The following is an 8,017-nucleotide window of genomic DNA, read 5'->3' on the forward strand; positions in this document are numbered from 1 at the left end:
TCTTTCGTTGTGCTAACGTTTCCTGTTCTTGTTTTTTTTTGGTGACGGAGTTTGGAGATACGACATGGCTATTGGCGAGGCGAAACTCATTTTCGTTTGTGTAGTCACGATTCAGCGGGGCCGTTTCCCTCTCAAGAGATTTTAGGGAGGGGGGAAACTATCGGGCGAGCTGTTATCGGAAACCAATTGCGTACCGTTTAGCGAGCAGGGTTATTGTAAAAATCGGGAGGAAAATTTTTGTTTTCTCTTTCCTTGTTCCTTACCGCTTTCTTTTCATGTTCTCGTACCGCATTCTGAGAGTCTGGAGACTTGAAGAATGATTTAAACGTATGTTAGTGTAGTCGGGATGAGCAGCTCGGGAGCAGGCCGAGAGGGAACATGTTCTCGGGATCGCGAGACGTGTTCACGAGGCCGCCAGCGACTGCCTCCCCTCAGGGAGTATTATTTATTTGGAGTCATTATCGTTTTGCGTAGGTCCCTTCCGTGGATTCCGAAAAACCCTCTCGTTAGGAGCCGGAGGAGAAAAACCGTCAATACTGTACCGTAGTTAGGGAAGGGCTATCCGGATGCTCACCCGTGACGTACCGCTGAATAGCAATTAGGAAGAAACTGGTGGCTATCAGGGTTCGTCGTAGCCAAGACTTCCTCGGTCCTCCCCGGGGAAGGTGGAGTTGTGACGTGACATTTTCCGTCCGTCACAAGGATCGCACGACCCGATCAAATAGTGCAGTCTGGCGTCCTGAGTCCTTTCACGTTTTAGGGGGTGGACGCATCTGCGCTTTTTCGCGACGTCATGTGTGTCTCTGTTGCGTCCCGCTTATACGTTTCGCGTTATCGTTTTCGTTTTTTTTTCTTTCGTGCATTATTGTACTGCGAGTTATAGGAATTGGCCAAGTTTCTCACCGAACCGTGAAGAAGGAAGGAAGACGGCCAGGACTGAGAGTCGGGTAGCGACCGCTGCTGACGGATTTGCCGGGGCGCACGACATCCTGTTCCCCGGGTAGCACGCAGGTGATACCGTTTATTATTTCGCTCTTTATTATGCTGCGAGACACCTTTTATCGCATCATCTTCCAGGCACAAGGCGAAACGAGGATTAAGATAGGAGGGAATGGTCACTCTACGCCCCAGTGACGGCGAGAGCCCCGTGAAGGCGCCTCGAGGCCACGAGGCGGCCCGAGAAGATCCTGCAGCCCCTCAAATTTCGCGCACCAGGACACTAGACACGGGCATGACGCGGTTCCCACGATTAGCGGAGCCACGCGCCAATGAGGCGCGATAGGGCCTCTTCGCGGGGATAACGAGCCCTGCGTGCCCCCGGGAGGATCAGCTCCCGGCACTTATGCTATGACCAGCTTAGAGATCGGTTTTACAGAAGGACGCAAGACGAACCTAGAGGAGAAATTAAGGAGCGATTTATCGAGAGACTATCAGGACGAACACCAGCAGGAGGTCACGGTGAGGCGAGCGTCACAGTTGGTAAGGTCGCCGGTTTCCGAGTCCGGGAGGAGCAATATTATCGCCATATTATGTCGTAGTGAACGCATGTGGCATTGCCGTGCATTAGATTTCCGTGAGATTCGAGTAAACGTGTCGCCTCCCGAGACGGTCACTCATTGTCGGGAGAATTCTTTTTGCGTCCGCCAAGATCACAGCCTCGTCATTTACTGTAAGATTTTGTCGCGTATCACATTATTATATCGTATCGTATCGAAATTTTGTACCGGACTATTGGCGTATATCTTGTCGTTTCGGAATCTTGCAGCGTAAGATCTGCGTGTCTTTTATCGTATCGGTACTCTGTATTCTAGTATTTGCGCGTATTCTATCGTAACGAAATTGAGTAGCGTCAAGTTTGCGTGTATTCTGTCCTTCTCTGACTTTCGGTAGGGCGGTGCGAAGTCCCGCGAACGAGCACAAGGTCATGCCGTGTTCACGCTACAATCGTTACCGTATTCTATCGCATTTTTGAGGCGACGAATTATTGTTTGCATAATTTGCGAAAATTATCCTTACGTGACGTGAGCTCGTGCCGTCGAAGTTTACGGGATTGATACGCATCGCATAAAGCATATCGGGGCCTGTGAGAGACAATTACTGCGTTTGACAGAGTCTTATCGCCGCGAGTACAAACTATTGAGAATACAAGTATTTGAGTTCAGCACGTTTCTGTACTCGAGTGTACAGACCAATACTTTTATGCGTGACTGTACTGTACTCGACTCAAGCGCGGCTCGGAAAACTTCGACTCTCATCGTAATTAACCGATATCCGTTTAAGTGATCTCTCTCGCAGTCTCTGCTTGAATTCCGAAATGAGAGGACAGCACGCTCGCGGATTATAAAATTTACTTTTCAATAAATTACGTTCATTTATAAGTTTCTACTTAATTACTGGCTCAACCCATCCAACCACGCTCTGCTAACAAGAAGTCTTATCACAAACGAAAGTCGGAGACTTATTAAATATAATTGTTATTCTTGCTATTATTAATTCTTGTATGCTTTATTGTCGTCACCACTCACTTCTCCAAACGATCCTCTATCCTCGACCACGAATCGTCCCCTCTGCCATTTCTGAGGCTGAGCTACCAGTTAAGAGCCCGTCGGCGTTCACAGCTCATTAGAATATTGCATAGAGAAAATATCGCGTAATTTCGAGAAAGAGTAACGCGCTCACTCGTGCCCAACTATTGTTTCGAGATTATGTGTTGCCCTTAAGAGTGACCGTGTGAAGACGCATTTCTGTTGCGTTTTCGTTTGAAGTCACCCGTAATCAGATTGTATAAGAAAATCTTAGCTGGGAACACGCGACGAAGTTGCGCCACGCTCGTGAGTGCGGTTGCATGATAAAGTAGACAATTGCCTGAAATCATTCCATAATCATCGTTTAGAATTATCACTGGAAAAAGATTGTGTGATATATATCAGATAATTTGTAATTAGATTTTTTTCGCGTAATGTTATGAAAGAGTCGGTATTTGAGAGCTATGAAAAAGCCAGTTCTATTATTGCTTTGCCTGGCTCTTTCATTTCGCATATCCATCATCATTTCGCATACCAGGGATGTTCTTTTCAGTACAATTGACTTTCTATTTTTTTAGTACAATTCAAGCAATTTTTATGTCAGTACTTTTTTGAAATATATCGTACTGATGATTAGTTCATTTTCATTCGCTCGGTCAATACATCGTCGCGTAGCGTCAATATACGATTCTGACAGAACACTTCTATACAAGATTGTCTTCAGATGCAGTCTCCTTCTTTGAGGAGCAATTTTGTACATGTTTATTGTAAGTGAATAGATTTTCGTGTATTTCTTTTATAAAATACAATAGTATTCTGGTTCTAGATTATGTTGCTGCTAGGTTAAATACTGAAACATTTTACCGACTGAACTTTCATATTTCAATCATCTCTATCATGTTTAAGGATTAACTTAATAGATTATTCTGAAGTAATAAAGACTAGTATTAGTGCAAATTGTATTCTGACTCATACTTAATGTGACAATAAGGGAAATTTTCATTTTATTCCCAATAAATGTTTTTAATTAGAAATATTATATTTTCCATTTCTCACACATTTATTAATTTTCTAAAGGTAATATTTGTTAAAGAATGATGTTTTTATTTTATTTGTATTAAAACTTATATAACTTAGTACTTGGCTCTTTTAAAACGGGTAATGGCTTTTTCAGAACCACTTTTTTGTTTTGAAAAAGCTGCATTTCATGTTCATGAAAAATGGTGATTAAATCGCTGTTAATAACTAAATATTATTTTTCTAAGAACTGGAAAGAATACGGGCAGTAAGAGTCAAGCGCAGAAGACGTCGCGCAAATAATATATCTATGAAGTGTGAAACTTCTTTATTAACTAAAACGCGCTTACATGTTTCGGTTCACATTTCAGCCCTTCTCAGAAACAACACAAACTATTAATATTAACTACGCGTTATTCTAGTTGAAACGTTTGATTAGCTGATGCAAGTTATGCTTACGCAAGTTACTCTGAATGTGAAAACATCTTAGAGCTGCCGCAGACAAAATTTCTGTAACAATAAAGCCCATGACACATACAAAAACGTAAAGTCGTATTACGTAAGCAGTAAGGAAATCATAAGATAAGATTCGCTACTACTCGTAGCCTTATGGTTTCTATCATGATTGGGCAATTCACTTACTGATTATGTTTTACAGCCTTTCATTTTGTATGTGTCATGGACTTAACCTTAATGACTCCTGCACACAAAACGTGGCAACGCTTGCCGCGCGGCGGAAGTTGGCGCGATAGCCAATCAACGTCTCGCTTGCTCGGAAATAATAGATATAATTGCCACCGCGCGACAAAAGTTGAACTCAATCCAACTTTTGCCACGTGGCGGAAGTAATATTACATGATTTCTAGAAGTTGCATGGTGAGAACATAGAATTATTGGTTAGTGCGATAACTTCCACTGCGCGGTAATCATTGCTGCGTTCTGTGTGCAGAAGACGTAAACTTAAGCCGATCAGGATACTGCTTTAGATCTATGTACTCTAACGGAAATAGAAATGGCAGTAAACTTATCCATAGGCGAGTTTCCGATTGAAATTCACTTTATTGCGAGGTTATGGATAAGTTTACTCAGTAAACTTATTTCCTTTTCCGATGACCTGCTACAAGCCGTCGTTTTGCCGTTTGAAGTTTAGAGAAGCCCAATTACAGCGGAAAGTAGTTAGCAAACGATGCAGACGTTTTTTGTCCTAAGAGCATATAAACATGGAGGGAACATTGCCTATACTTTCTGTGGTCCAAATGTGTGTCTAAGGCCGGTATTCATAGTCGATTCTTATTTCAAGACCGTCTTAAGTAATGTTTTAAAATACTAATGCGGCCCTCTGATTGGTTCGTGACATCTTAAGACTGAACTTAAGACGATCTTGAACATAAGAACTGATTATGAATACCGGCCCAAGATGCGTGTGAGGGAGAAAGATTACATGGAACTTTTGTCCTCTATGCGCATGTGCCAACGTTGCAGACACTTTAATTAGTATAGTATGTTACGTTACAGTATTATTATCAGCATTTTAAAGCATGCACAGAGAGAACTAAATGTTTTATGTATACATCTGTCTTTCTTACACGCATCTTCTTATATATTTTTCTCTCTTACACACATCTTGAACACAATTCTGAATCACAATCCTCCCTCCATATTTATGTGTTGTAAGGTTTCGTCCAATTTCGTCCCATAGAATCGGATGAAACTAATCTTTTTAGCTACTTTTCTAATTTTTTTAACTACTACCGACAGCAATTTATTTCGCAATGTTGCTGACAAAATACTATTTAAGCAGTTTAAATGTACTTTGAAACTCATTCTTAATTATCAGTTTCAAGCAGGAATTAAATGTATAAAAAAATTATTTTATATCAACAATTATAAATCCAGCGGCTAACAATTTATCACTCCATGGAAAAGTAGTAGGACTTTAGCGGGTGACGTTTTATCGACGACTTCTTAAAGCCCGATGTCCACGCTAAAAATCAGTCCGAGATCACGGACAGAGAAAGAATTAACAAATTACATTTGAACAATTTGATTACAGGACCATTGTGATTGATCAATTCTTTCTTCATTTGAGGTCTCGGACCAATTTTTAGCATCGTGGACACAATTTGTAGCTTGACCCGGCCTCGCCCGAATTCTCATAGACAATAGCGCTTTGACACAGAGCGTTGATTGGTGAAAAGCCGTGGGGGTAAAATTTACCTCCATTACTCGTTTTTCACCAATCAGCGTTCGGTGTCAAAGCGCTGTTGCCCATATGAGAATTCGGACTCACTCTCGGCGGCGCGCCGCCGCCGCTGTCAAATGATGCCTCTGGCACTCTAGTCGCGCATGACACGCGATATTCAATGAGTGTACAGCTTTACCGACGTTTTCATTTTAAATATTTTATATTCTCTTTGGATATCGCGTGTCACACGAGACGAATATCGCGCTGGCACAGTATATACAGTAGCATAACTCCTGATTTTATGTTGGCCAAAATGGAGTGCGCATGCGTGAAATAAGTAAGTTGCCTCGTCTCTTTTTTTCCTTTTTTTATTCTCTCTCTCTCTCTCTCTCTTTCTCTTTCTGTATTTAAATAAGCGTTTCAATGTTCCAATTAAACATTCGTTTTTCAAGCATACATGATTCAGAGTAGAAATTTAGAGGGAAGTATTACGTGTATTATTCATTTGATAAAATGTGTGAAAAACCTCGGGAGATTGATCTAATTTTTGTAAAAAAGTGATAAAGTGAATAAAAGTAATATAGAAAACCGAGCAAGAAAGATTTCTTCTTATTTATTGTATTTTAAACTTATTTTTTGGACATATATTATATGTATTATATATAAATTTCTTTTATATTTCAGTTTCTCATAATATTTTCATAAATATATAATTACATAATATTTCTTTATACCTACAAATATACATTTTTAAGTTAATTTAATATTTTTCCTAATTTTTCTGTATATTTTTTTTATTTTTTTAATATATTTACAATTTATTTTTATTAATTTTCATAAAGTTTAAATTATTTCATTGCAATATTAGGTTTATTCGTGTCGCATGCTCTAATATGCTCCAATATTCCTTCTGAACAGGATTTGTGCATATTATAAAATGTCTGCCAGATGCAATGCTCCAAGATGTGCAAACTCTCATAAAGAAAGATATTGCTGCACAACATTTGCCCAAGATCCGAACTCGAGACAAAAATGGATCCTGCCGGAAACCTTCAAAATCAGCTTTACTGTGTGAGGTTGGTACCGAACATGCATACAAATGCAGAAAATCTGCGAGACGCATAAACAAAACGAGACAAACGCGAAATACACAAAATGACACTACGAGAGTGCTCAGATACGTCCTTCTAAAAAAGTGGAAGGAACCCAGGACGCCAGAGCTGCGCTATTCGGTCGGGTCTTATGACCGTTGTGACGGACGGAAAACGTCACAGTCCTTAAAAAAATCTTTTATTATATGAACAAAACTGTCGTATATCGGCGCTTGCATTTTTGATCTCTCGCTTGTGTTGGTTAAACAATTCCATATTTCATTCCTGAAGAAATATGATGGAGGAGACGAAACTTAAAAAGAAGGGGCAATGTTACTGCATCAGTCGTTCACGGACCGCTACTGCAACGCTTTCCAAGCATGTATGATTCCTTGACATTTTACGTTTCTGTTCAAGATAAAGAGTTTTATAAACAGTAAGTTTTTATTTTATACATTTTTTTTATCTTTTCTCTACAGTTTGTTTATCTGTTTTCCTTTTTTCTCTATTATATATTATTCCGGAATTATCGTTAGTCTTTTCGTATTTTCGGAGCGGACAAATAGCTCGTCGACACAAAGCGATCAAAACAGCGAGCATACCTCGATCCTGTGATAATCACGCTGTTTGTCGCAAAATGACATGCGAACCCCCTTGCGCAGACCGAGAAAACCGTCGATCGCGCACACGCTCCGTGTGAGAATCGACAGTTCGCCATCGAATCCAGATCAATATAGTTCAAATATCGCTCCTCGCTCTTAACGCCGATTCGCGAACAGTTAAGCGCGAACGAACCGACTCGTCGTCGCGTATACACGCTGCCTGCTACCATAACGTGAACGATATACGTGTACCGCGAGACAGTGCGCGAGACTTACCGGCGTTTACAATAAGATTTGCCCGTCTCGTCACTACTCGCAATAAACACTTTGTCGAACGCGAAGTTATTCAACGTTATACCAAGGCGAACTACCTGTACGCATCGAATCGAACGCTTTAAGTGCCGCAAACCTTTTACTACGAGCATCGTTTACTGCCCACTTCAAAGAAAACGGAATTCAACTGTATAATAAAACTAACTTATTACAATCCAGAGAGTCAGCGTTGATTACACGCCGCCTTGGCGAGCGAGCCTTCCTTACAAGGTGACACCAGCCATCCGTCACAATACATATATATATATATATATATATATATAT

Source organism: Trachymyrmex septentrionalis, unplaced genomic scaffold (genome assembly GCF_001594115.1).
Source record: "Trachymyrmex septentrionalis isolate Tsep2-gDNA-1 unplaced genomic scaffold, Tsep1.0 scaffold67, whole genome shotgun sequence".
In the NCBI taxonomy this organism is placed as follows: Eukaryota; Metazoa; Arthropoda; class Insecta; order Hymenoptera; family Formicidae; genus Trachymyrmex; species Trachymyrmex septentrionalis.